The sequence below is a fragment of the Suricata suricatta genome, chromosome 11 (assembly GCF_006229205.1).
Source record: "Suricata suricatta isolate VVHF042 chromosome 11, meerkat_22Aug2017_6uvM2_HiC, whole genome shotgun sequence".
Taxonomy (NCBI): domain Eukaryota; kingdom Metazoa; phylum Chordata; class Mammalia; order Carnivora; family Herpestidae; genus Suricata; species Suricata suricatta.
Genome location: NC_043710.1, coordinates 34,569,342 through 34,583,102, shown reverse-complemented (window position 1 = coordinate 34,583,102; position 13,761 = coordinate 34,569,342). Strand labels below are relative to the sequence as shown.

At 34.6% G+C, this 13,761-nt stretch overlaps 1 protein-coding gene and 1 pseudogene across 3 annotated transcripts in view; both read left to right on the top strand.

The window, feature by feature from the left end:
- Nucleotides 1–13,761, top strand: part of LUZP2 (leucine zipper protein 2) — a 454,470-nt gene that overhangs the window by 46,436 nt on the left and 394,273 nt on the right. The gene's annotated exons all lie outside the window — the stretch shown is intronic.
- On the top strand, nucleotides 11,105–11,936 carry LOC115272045 (annotated as a pseudogene).

Here is a 13,761-nt window from a genome sequence, read left to right as displayed (position 1 = left end):
GTTTAATTTTTTTTAGTTGGATGGTTGTTAGAGCTGCACACGAGAGCTGCATTCTAGAATTGAAAGAGCATTTGTATATCTTGCAACCAAACTTGAAGTACCTCAATGTATATTGGATAGCAACATAGCCTGATCACTAGTAGAGGCAATAAATATATTCCATTATTGAAAATCTCCTAATGTTAGCAAATCAAGTTTTTAAAATGGACGTCAATTCCCCCCTGAAAGATGGATTTTCTAACTGGGTCACTTCTACAGTTTTACACAAAATAAATATGATTTTTAGTATTTTAAACCTAAATAGAAATTGTTTTTTGTGCATTTAAATGAAATAGTAAATTGAGGATGGTTATTTTATTTGAGATATTGACTGCAGTCTTTAATGAGACTATTTCAAGATTTCAAAATCAGCTTTACTGTTACTTAGGATTACAAAAGAATTCCCATAGAATCCGAACTTACATTTAGAACTTATATTTATTAGAACATTCCAATCATAATATATATTGTGAAAGTGTATAATTGATTCTTTTAACAAGATTAATTTTTCAATCATATTTAATATGGATATGAAAAAATAGGGTTAAATATTTTGATTAAAAGATAAATCCTCAATGTATGAAACTTTAAAACTGAAAAAATCATGTATATCTACATTATGGGATATTATTTGGTAATTTAAAGACTGAGCTACACACACCTGTAGCTGTAGATGAACATTGAAAACATTGTGCTAAATGAAACAAACTAGTTCTCCAAGACAATACAGTGCATTACTTCATTTATGAAGATGTCTGGAATTACCAACTACATGAAATATAGATTAGATTACATTTTCTAGGGGATGTGGGTTGTAAAGGGAGAAGAGGGGAAAACTACCAATGACTTTAATGTTTGTTTTTTGAGTGTTGAAAATATTCTGTATTTAAATTGTAGTGATGCTTGCACAATTCTGTTTATAAGCGGTAAACACATTGAAATGGATACTTTAAAAATGGTGAATATTATGTGAGATATATCAATATCAACAATAAGAAAATATTCAGGTTAAGAAATGTGCCAAAAGTCTTGATACTTGACCAGAGAATATACACAGATGGCAAATAAGTATATGAAAAGCTGTTCCACATCATACATCATTAGCAGAATGCAAATTAGAACAACAGTGACGTACCACTACACATCTCTTAGAATTGTATTTGGTTATTTTTTTGTTATTGGTAATGTTGTTTAGCAACCACACCCAATGCTAAGAGAGATGTGGAGTGATAGGAGCTCTCATTCCTTGCTAATGGGAATACAAAATGGTACAGTCACTTTGGATGACAGTTTGGTGTCTTCTTGCAAAACTAAACATACTCTTACCATACAATCTGGTAGTTGCATTCTTTGATATTTACCCAAATGAGTTGAAACTAAAAACTTACACATGGATGTTTATAGTAGCATTATTCATCATTGCTAAAACTTGGAAGCAACCAAGATGTTCTTCAGTAGGTGAATGGATAAATAAATGGACACATCCCATTCAGGATAATGGAATTCTACTCAGTGACAAAAAGGAATGAGCTATCTACTCATAAGAAGAAATGGAGGAACCCTTAATGTATTCTACTAGGTGAAAAAAGCCAATCTAAAAAGGCTACATACTGTATGATTGCAACTATATGACATTCTGTTAAGGCAAAACTATGGAGATAATGCAAAAATTAGTGGTCATCAGGGGTTGGGGGCAAGGAATGAGGGCTAAGAGCAATGTATGATACCATGATGATGGGCGCATGTCACTATACATTTATTCAAAACCATAGAGTGTGAAACACCAAGGGTGAACCATAACGCACACTGGGGACTTTGACTGAATATCATGTGTCAGTGTAGATTCATCAATTGTGAAAAACAAAACAGGGGCACCTGGGTGGCTCTGTCGGTTGAGTGTCCGACTTTGGCTCAGGTCATGATCTCCCAGTTAGTGGGTTCTGGCCACGTGTTGGGCTCTCTGCTGACAGCTAGCTCAGAGCCTGGAGCCTGTCTTCAGATTCTGTGTCTCCCTCTCTCTCTGACCCTCCCCTGCTCATGCTCTCTCTCTCAAAAATAAATTTTAAAAAATTACAACAAACAAACAAAAAGGTACTCCTTTCCCTAAATTTTGTTGTGAACCTAAAACTGTCTCCTAAACAAAACCTAAATAAAAAATGAATTTAGAAACATATTTTTACATATACTGGACAGGCCATACTCTATTTTGGCTGCATCTCTTTTTGTGACAAACAATGAATAAAACTGCCATTTTCTTGAGTGTCCTCTATCTCTCTTGGGGCTAGAAAGACCTTGAAAGAATTTCTCTCTACAGTTCTGAGAAAGAAAGCCTTTGTGCAGCCTCTGCAATGGAACTGTTTTTCCTCCTGGCACATTTGCTCTGTAGTGCACAGGAGACTGGGAATTTGATGTTTGCTTTTCTTTGTAAATTTGATGCTAAAGTGCTGATAGCTGAGCTTTATCTCATCTATCCAGTGTAAGGTGCCAAGAGAGAAAGTGTGAAAATCATAATTGAGAAACTGCAAATGCAGAGAACTGAAATCATGTAGGTACAAGCAGCCCTATTTTCTTATGAGCTGCTGCTTTTCTTCAACATTCTATGAATTTATGTATGATATGATTTTAAATGTATCCTGTCGAGTACAAAGTAAAACTGAAGAAAATATGTCTTATGTGTCCAGAATGAAATAATTCTGTCATATGTTCAACATTAATACAATAAAATATTTTCAAATATACATAGTAAGAGTTAAAGTGGTTTTCTCAGATGCTACTCCATAAGATTTGCATACAACCTTAAATGTTTATTTTTTATAACCTTATGATAAGTAAAGTATTGCCTTTCAAGTTTTTCTTTGACTTTGAATGTCTATTCTAAAGTCCTTTGAAAATAAAGTTTAATTTCCAGGTCCAACTACTGAGGAAATTACCAGGAGTTTTGCTAACAAATACTTTATTAATGAATAATTGTTAATGATGGATTAGATGAAACCCAGGTGGAGAGTCTGTGTTTTTGTGGCATAAATCTCCAAACCCTTGCTGTTCAGAGATTTTTAATTAAGGACAACTCACTACAGGAAGGATCTAACAAGTAGGGGTGACTGAGAGGCTCAATCAATTAAAGCATCTGAGTCTTGATTTTGGCTAAAGTCATGATCTCACAATTTGTGAGTTCAGGCCCTGTCTCGGGCTCTATTATACTGACCACATGGAACCTGCTTGGGATTCATATTCATTCATTCATTCCCTCATTCATTCCCTCTCTCTCTCTCATAACAAACAAACAAACAAACAAACAAACAAACAAAAAAGGATCTAACAGGTGTGCAGCAGGCTATATTGAAACAGGACCACTTCTAAAGTTATCCCTGAAGTAAGTTCATCTTTTTCAGGTTCTGAACTGCAAGGTAATGACATGAGCTGCGGTCAAGAGTTGGATGCTTAACCAACTAAGCCTCAATCCAAATCTTGACCAAAAGAGAAATATCAAAACCTGTGAAAAAAATTAACTTTGTTTTATTTTATTAAGATATATATCAAATCGAATAATGAGCGATGTCCAGTATTGGTAAACAAAATTGTAGATAAATATGTTGCTATTACCAAGATCTTTTCTATTGAATAAATTGTTTTAAAATTTTTATTTTTATGTCTTTATTTTATTTTGAGAGACAGAGACAGAGAGTGAGTGGGGGAGGGGCACAGAGAGAGGGAGACACAGATTGGAAGCAGGCTCCAGACTCCAACCTGTCAGCACAGAGCCCGATGCAGGGCTCGAACCTTGGACTGTGAGATCATGGCCTGAGCCAAAGTCAGATACTTAACTGACTGAGCCACCCAGGCACCCCAAATTGTTCTTAAACATTTGTGAAATTTCACTTATTACATTTGTAGATAGTACTAAATTAGAAATGTTCACTAATATCCTGAAACACAAGCAAAAAAAGTTAAGACATTCCTGCAAATGAGAAAATTAGTCATATATATGGATGTTTTAAAGAAATATGAATATAAAAGCAGACTTCCGAAAAGCAAGGGAACTATAACCTTATAAACAACTGGCAGAGAATAAATGTGTCAGGCAAATTAATGTAGGTTATAGTTGACCACAAATCGAATCCAAATGTATAGAACTATAATGTATGGTAACAACTTATGATAATCAGACTTTCTTTGCAAGAATATAATTTAAGAATATATAAATATAACTTTTCAAAGCAAATACAAATGCACTTGATTGGAGGGTTAAGCAGATGCCTAATAATTAAATATGTTACATGTCATGATTCACTCTCAAAGCAAAGGAATTGAATGTGTAAAGAAAATATTGGAGACAAGAAAGAGGCAGGGCAACAAGTCAGATTCAACTCTGGGTCTGCTTACAAAACACCTATGTCAGTTTAGAAAAGATATTAATGCCTTAATCACATCTTTTCACATATACTGAAACTGAAATAACATCATTTCACATAAACTGAAACTGAAGCCCAGCATCTCATCTCAGTAGCAGAATTAGAATTCAAATCATGCTACTCTTGACTGTTCTTAAGAATTATGTTAAGGGAACCACCAGACACACCTAAAAAATGTGGTATTTTAGTTGAATCTTGAAAGATAATAAAGTTTGCCAAGTAAAGAAGGATATGAAAAGCCACCCAGAAGGAGGAAAGAGCCTATGAGACACTGCATTGTTTTTATGTGTAACAATTGAAAGTATATATGGCTTGAAGGTAATATGAGGGGAAGAATGTTCACTAGTAAGAGTACAGACAGGGTGAGAGGGAATATAGGGTAGTGGATTTGTTGTTTGTATTGAAAATGGGATAGAGGTTTTTAAAACACAAAGAGTAACAGTGAATTATATAAAGAATTAAAAATATAGACGTGTTTGGGTGTTTCAGTTGAGTGTTTGACTTCAGCTCAGGTCATAATCTTGCAGTTCGTGAGTTCTAACCCTACACTGGGCTCACTGCTATCAACCTGTCAGCACACAGCCTACTTCAAGTCCTCTCTCCCCCTCTGTTCTTGCCCTTCCCCAGCATACTCTCTGTCTCTCAAAAAATAAATAAAACATTAAAAAAATAGAACATTTTTTTGTAGGAAGTCTTCTGAAACAGTGAGAGACATTGCCATTGTATATTAAATTGGGAAGACATGCTTTATAGCATAACATGAAAGATGGTAAACAACCCAGAATTGGAACTATAACCTCTTGTCTGATAGGTCAGGAGTCTGGGTTGTAACTTAATGATCATTTCTAAAAGAGAGTACAGTAAAGCCTTGGATTGTGAGTAACTTGTTCTGCAAGTGTTTTGCAAGACAGGCAAACATTTCTAATAAAATTTAACTTGATAAACAAGTGATATTTTGCAATATGAATAGTGTGTGACACCAAACATCACATGATCACAACTGAGGCAAGTGTTCTTGAAATCCACTTTGATATACAAGTGCTTTGGATTACAAGCATATTTCCAGAACAAATTATGCTTGCAAACCAAGATTTTATTGTGTATCTATTTACTAGGAGGTGGAATCTGAGGAAATACATTATACTCTAACTCCTATTTCAAAGGTAGGGCTTTGATCTCAAAATGAGTACTAGCAAGAGAAAATAAGAACTGCAGGTATAAGGGAATTTTAAGATAGCAGTAAGCCAGCCATGGCAAGAATCCATCAATTGTGATCAATAAAGAAAAACTACAATTGATAACTGGGTCATGAGACAAAAAATAATAACAAAAGTGTGATTACAGGGCTTAGGATAGAGGTAAGAATCAAATAATTAAAACAAAGGTATTGCATTCATGCAGACCAGTTGCAGAAATGGCTTGAAAATAAGGCCAATGTATTGACTGGAGCTGAATAAGCACCTTTTGAAAAAACACTTGTCTTTGGAAAAGTGAAATGGGAAGAAACTGTGTAAACTGAGGAACTTCACCCATACAGAAGACAAGGTATGTGGCAGCTAGGGAAAGGGATGGGTCTGACAATGTCCTCTTCCCATCTGAAATTGGAAAGATTCATTAGAGCAGCAAGTGAAGAATAGAAAAGGAAAATCAAACACAATTCAAGAAATACAGTTCATATTAGGAACCACCCAGTTTCTTATCCTGGGATAGGACAAAAAGGGACATTTATGTTCTAGGACACTTAAAACATCTCATGAGAGATTAATTTATTAAACATATATTTATTGAGCATCTATACATGGGCACTCTTATTTTTAGAGAGAAACAGACTCTATCATGCAATAAAAAAAAGAAAACAATATGATAAAACAAAACCTCAAAACAAAAATAAAACAGACAGATTAAAAAAAAATCACCCTGATCTCCCTGATCTTACATGTTGCTATGCCTTTAGTTTTTCTGTTGAAGTGTTGAAATTAGGGATAACTTTACTATGTTAATGGAAAGATTATGTAGGACCTTGTCAAATTTCATATAATTTCAGTCACTTCATGTCTCTCTTATTTCAGCATTCCTTCTATCCCTCTAGTTATCAACACAATCCTATGGCAATATAGATTTTTCTAGTAGTTATTTGACCTTAACCTCAATTTCAGAGAAACCAACTTTTCTTTGTTAGCATTGGAAAATGGAAAAAGATAAGGGGAAAAATGGTTTGTGAACATAAGAGAAAAAAACTGATATAATTATAAAGGCAGGTAGTTCCTGTTATATAATTTTCATCTCTATTTATTTTACTTATTTTATGTATTTATTTTATTTCACATATTTTATGAATTGTGCATTATATAACTACATTGTAATTAGAGCTACTACTGAGGCAGAATAATGATTAAATGGTATATATCTTAGTCTCTAAAATGAACTCCATTTTTTTCCTTAAAAAAGGAATGAAAACCTATGGAAGGTAAACTAGCTGCTCAAGTTCAGAGTTCAAGTTAAACTGAAGAACAGTTTACCTTGACATTTAGTCCACTGAATTATCCTCTTTATTTGATTGCCTTCCTTTAGGTCTTGCTTTAAGATTTGAAAGCATGTAGGGTTTCAGGTTTGAATGTATAATTTTCCTTCTCAAAGACATGTAGTCAAATAAAAAAGGCTTTGTGTTCTAGCTGTAAACTCTTTCAGTGTACTTCCCAGTCTTTAATATGCAAATATCCTAGTTCTGAAAGTTTTTCTACTTCTTCAAAGAGTAAAACCAGGATTATGTGGCTTCTAGCCATCTAACTTTAGTATATTAACACAAAGCACATCACTACCAATGTAAAGTTTGTTTTTAATACCACTGGAGTAGGATTTAGACTTGTAAAATAAAGATGTCAAAACTGTATCGTACTAATATAAAATTCTGCATAGACTGTTAGGGGAATGAAAAATAATCTGGACAGGTCATACAAATAATTTCTTTTTAAGGTGAAATGACTCAGGCACATTTGGATATTGAATATTTTACTCTGCTCCTGTATAAGCCTTCAGAAAGAGTAGATTTGCATGCTCCCTGCCAGAAATCTCAGTGAAATAGGACAGTTCTACGTAGCTGGCCCATCTCATTTATCTAGAAGCTACACTGTTACAGTATCTGAGAGGCTACCAGGGCTTTGCTTTCAGGGAACAAGTAGATCAATACTTATATTTGTAACCATCAGAAAGTCTTTCAGTGAGTTGAATGATATTTGATCTTTCCAGCTAAAGTGCCCTCTGAGGATGAGTAATAGGGGCATGTTCTCATTTCAGCTATCTTGGATAAAATTTGTTCATTCTTGTGACTTTGTAAGATGTATATGTAGGATAAATCCGATCCAGTGATCCCTACAGGATTGGCTTCCTCAAAGAACACTGATTGTTAAGACTGTTCAATTTAGTGATTCAAATTCTGTGGTCTTTTCAAACCATTAAATTCACAAAATAATTTTATTATGGTGCACTTTACTGAAGAGAGTCTGATATAAAAAAAAAAACAAAAATTAAAGGCATCCCCTGCCATACAGCAGGGCTTGTCACTGATATGCAAGACTGATGGCCATGGAGAAGGCTAGATAGAATCATTGTCTGAGCTTTGTATGCAGACTTGGGTGATATGAAAGCTTGCTGTATATGCTGGTTCCCTAGAACAACAGAATTATCAAAACAAGAAAGGACCTGAAGACAGTAATAGCTATTTTAAAATTGTCCTTGATGGTTAAAATCCAAAAAAGATTCAAAATAAACCATGGAGATGGTGAAGGAGACTGAGGATATTTTACTTGACACCCAATGGGCAGATTTTATACTTGAAGGTAAATATTTGGAGAGTAAATAAAAAATAAATTCTGGCCTAATAAAATTTATGATGGTCAAGAACAATAAAGCTGTTATAATCATATTCTTGAATAGTTTACATAGCAAATGGAATGGAAAATATTTTCACCCATGTCATAAAAGATAACTTTATTAAGACTGCACTTCCAAACTTCTTACCTGTTATCAGAATAGTATTTTTAAAGGATAAAACTGATAATATAGCTGGAAGGAAAGTTTTAATTTCCAAAAATAAGCAATATTACAAATAGGTGGACAGTATAAAAGTAGTGCTAACAGCAAAAGAAAGCTAACAAGTATTTCTTAAAGTAGTGTCAAATAATATTAGACTCTTCTCTATAATATTAAAAACTAGAAGATTCATAAATTATGGTTTTCAAGGTTAAAGTTTATTAAACAGTTATTTTGTGAAGTTAGGTGATCATATTGGAAGAAAAAGAAAGGTAATTCAATTTATCAGGAGATATAGATACATTTATCAATATAGTATCAAGTAATTGCTACATAAATTATCTAAAATGTCTGATTTCCTCGAGTGATAAAAAAATTGCAAATCATGGAAATTTATAAGAAACATGACCCTTACATAGGAAAGTAGAGCAGATCCTAGAGACTGCCTTTGAGTGGGCTTATACATTAGGCACAGAAGACAAAAACTTGAGAACAGTTATTATAAGTGTACTCAAAGAATCAAAAATAACTATACTGAAAGAATTAAAGGTAGGATGACACTCATCAAATGGTGCATAATAAAACATATAGAAATTATTTTTTTAAGACCAGTGGAGTTATTGGAGTTGAATATTACAATGAGCTAGATGAAAAAAATTACTAGAGTCTCAACAGTAGATTTGTAAAATAATCAGTCCTCTTGGGGCACTGGGTGGCTCAGTTGGTTGAGTGTCCGACTTTGGCTCAGGTCATGATCTCATGGTCTGTGGGTTTGAGCCCTGCATCAGGTTCTGTGCTGAGAGCTCAGATTCTGTGTCTCTCTCTCTCTCTCTCTGCCCCTCCACAACTCATGCTTCTGTTTCTCTCTCGCTCTCTCAAAAATAAACATTAAAATAATTTTTTAAAATAATAATCATCCCTCTTACACTGTTGATAGGAATGCAAACTGGTGTAGCCACTCTGGAAGACAGTATGGAACTTCCTCAAAAAGTTAAAAATAGAACTACCTTATGATTCAGTAATTGCACTACTCAATATTTACCCAAAGGATACAAAAACACTAATTCAAATGGATACATGCAACCCAATGTTCATGGCAGCACTACCTACAATAGGTAAATTATGGAAAGAGCCCGAATGTCCATCAATTGATAAATGGATAAAAAAGACGTAGTATATGTACACAATGGAATATTACTCAGCCATAAAAAATAATGAAATCTTGACATTTACAATCACTTGGATGGAGCTAGAGAGTATCATGCTAATCAAAATAAGTGAGAGACAAATACCACATGGTTCAACTCATGTGTGGAATTTAAGAAACAAAACAAATGACATAAAGGGGAAGAAAAAGAGAGGAAAACCAAGAAACTTAACTATAGACTATAACTATAAACTTTAACTACAAAGAACAAACTGATATATTGGTAAGCATACCAACATGGGCACAATAGGAGACCCAGAAAGAAGAAAAAAAAATGAGAATTTTTTTTCTGAAGAAATAATAACTAAAAACTTTCCAAATTTTATGAAAACATTAATTGACATCCACAATGCTCAAGAAATAACAAGTAGGATAAATACACATAGACCTTGACCCAAAGGAGAAAAAGGAAAATCAAGCAATCTTTCATGCAGCAATACTCTTTCCAAAATGAAGATGAAATACATTCCAGGTAAAAGAATCTGAGAAAATGTGTGGCTAGACCTTCCTTAATAAGTATTCAAGGAAGTTCTTAAGAAAATGACATCATAGAAGAATTGTGATACACATACTAAAAGAGAGTAGGTAAATATACAGACCAAATAAACTATTTATTCATCCATTTATGGATATTTGAATTATTTCTAGTTTTGACTATTTTGAATAAAACTGCTGACTTGAATACCAAAAAAAAGGTACATATAAAAGACTACATATCCCTTCTTTCTCTTACCAACTGACTTAGAAAGAAATTGTGTAAAACAAAGTCTGTGCAATTGTATTTTTAGGTATCTGACATATGGGAATGTTGCATATTTGACAATAAGCATACCATTATGGGAGGTAGGAATAAAGCCAAATTGAAGTGACTGAACAACACCAAATGGTAAATTGAATCCACAGGTAGAAATAAAGAGAAGCAGACAAAAATTATGAAGTTTTTTTTTAAAAGTATAATGTGTTTTCCTTTCCTCTCTCAGCTTCTTGAAAGGATCTAAGATTATACCAAGCAATAATTATATCATTGTAGTTTTGTCCTGTCATTTACATACTAAAAACTTAACTGAAGTTTAACTCAAATTGCCACTCTGAAATATCTCTATCCTAAGACAGTTACAGTACTTAATGAGTAGAACATGATTGTTTTAAGTGCAGTTAACTCTGCTCTGATATTTGAAACCTATCAAAAGGTAAGAAAACAAAGTAGGACAATATTCCTTGCCTATACTTTGCTCATTGAATCACGGAAGATGTTGATGGGCACTTGCTTCATGCAATAACATGGGAGGGTCTATAAAGAGATGTGTTGAGGTCAGCCAAAGAGCAGGCTAGTTGAGCAAAGGTGGGAGTGAACCCCAGCATGCCAAGGAGGAGTGGTGGAGCCACTGACTGCTATGAGCAGAACATAAGGCTCAAGATGGAAAATCATGAACCAGATAATACTGTCAAAGATGAGTTAATTTTCAATATTATAACCAGAAAAATTAACCAACTCCCAGAAGCAGTAAGGAATCTGTTTGGACATGGAACAATATATATTGGACTTAATGCTGCTCCATGTGATCTTGATAGCAAATGGTCTTTTTCCACACATCTTAAATGTGACACAGACTCCTATAGGTGATGGCTTATCAATGGCAGTGATCCCATTAAAAAAAATTTTTTTATGTTCTTTATTTATTTTTGAGATACAGAGAGAGACAGTGAGAATAGGGGAGGGTTAGAGAGAGAGGGAGACACAGAATGTGAAGCAGGCTCCAGGCTCTGAGCTAGCTGTCAGCACAGAGCCCGATGCAGGGCTCGAACCCACAAACTGTGAGATCGTGACCTGAGCCGAAGCTGGACGCTTAACTGATTGAGCCACCCAGGCGCCCCCAGTAATCCCATTTTTGACTGCTCATGCATCTTACAAAGGTTTTGTAAGTTTACCTTTGAATACAGGTGATTTGAATTGTGAAACCTGCACTGTAACATGGAGTGGATTGGTTGGTCTTGTTTTTAGTGGTCTGTACCCTGTTTTCTTGGCTATGCTTGTGAATGGTGGCCTAGAAGCCAGGTATAAGTCAGCCCTGCTACCAGCAAAATGAAACATATTAACTTACTGGACTAGGATTTTTAAGCCTGTCTTTAGAAAGATGTTATTTCCCATTTTACTCCAGACCATGTTTGTAGCATGCCTTGGATCTAGACAATATAAATTAGTTATAAAGGCTCTTCAGTTACCTGAACCTGGCCTAGAAATCCAGTGATTGTTAAACAACATTGTACACAAAGATAAAATTGTAATATATGAAAAAAAAGTAATGTGTTGCTATTTCATAGCATTTTCAGAAGTTTGAGTAGGAAAGTATCTTTCTTAAAAAGGCATCTTTTGTATGTGAGAATTGATTTTTGGGACAGTTCAGTTCCTCACATGTGCATCAGTCATCATTCAACCTGTCCAACCTTTAGCATTTGACTGTGTTACTAAAGTGTTAACCATTTATGACAGATTATTTTATTTCTCCTCTAATAAAGTAGAAATAGAGCCTTCTAGTAAAATAGTTTGCATATCTTGAATCCAGTTTTGGAATTCATTATAGTGTGGGAGATTTCTTGAAAGACTATCCTTCACTTGGACAAACTGGGCCATGTCCAGGAGAGAGTAAGTCAAATTAAAGCTCTCTTAAGCAGTGGCTAAAATAAAGATATCTCACTTTTAAAAATAGTACAGAAATTTACAGCTAGGCAAACATTTCACATTCACGTGTCTCAGTGTATCTAAATCTCTCTTCTGTAAAGCTTTTGACTTCCATCGATGTGTTTGCCTGACGGGTTTCTAGGGTAGCCAGTGTGGAAACCCAGTAGCTGGAGCTCTAAGCTTTCCACTGACTTTTCATATATGAAAATGGCTTGAAACCTTTCCTTTTATAGATTATAAACATAAGACCAGACAAGAAAAGATTTACCTGAGACCACACCCATGTAAGAGACAGGAAGGGTAACATGGAAGGTAAAACCTATGTTCAAGTGTTGAAAAGCTAACATGTAAAGGGAATGGAAGTCATTCTATCGAGTCCCATAAGACAGCAAAAGAATCAGTAGATGAAGATAAAAGTTAGAAATATACTACTACTAAAAAAACATCCACCAACATAATCTGCAGTTCAGATGGCCTGTTCACAAAGAGCACTGATTTCTCCAGGTATAGGAATGTTAAGGAAGAATCTGGGGTTTGGCACTTGGTGGTGGCATAAAGGATGTATGTATCTGATCAAAGGTTGGATGTGGTGTCTCTTAAGACACATTTTAACTCTAAGAGTTTGTGATTTTTTTACATATAAGAAAGTGACCTTTATTTGGTGCTTCTCAGACTATGGAAGATTTTGCTAAAAGGAAATTTGAGAGTCCTTGTGAAATTTGTCTAGACAGCATTTTGGGATTTTATCTAGTGAAAACCTCTTATCCTTCAAACCATACCCTCGGAAAGGCATATGACTATCATAAAAAATATGTATCTATAGTTTTCTACCCAAATCTTGTGTTTAACACAGCAAATAAATTTAATTCAAGTTAGTAGCTAGCTTGGAGGTTGTGTTCTAAATAATTGTGATGGGTCGTTTTAGATTCAAAGTAGGGAGTCAAATCCCTTGAGTCAGGTAATTGGTATCTTTGATATAAATCAATAAGTGAATAGGTAGTTTGGTCTGTGAAAAAGACAACATGGACATATGATTTTATAAATTAGGGGGAAAATGTAAAATTGCCTTAGGCCTATATTTGTTTTTTTCCCTTTTCAACTATGATTTGGAAGTTCAAATATTTTTTAATTTCTTAATAAGCAGGAAATTTTCTTGTATATTCTACCAATTTTATCAGGCTTTTGAAGGCTTTTGGGACACTTGGGTGGCTCAGTCGGTTAAGCATCCAACTTTGGCTCAGATCATGATCTCACAGTTCGTGGGTTTAAGCCCTGCATCAGGCTCTGTGCTGACAGCTCAGAGCCTGGAGCCTGCTTCAGATTCTGTGTCTCCCTCTCTCTCTGCCCCTCCGGTGCTCACTCTGTCTCTTTCTCTGTCTCTGTATCTCTCTCTC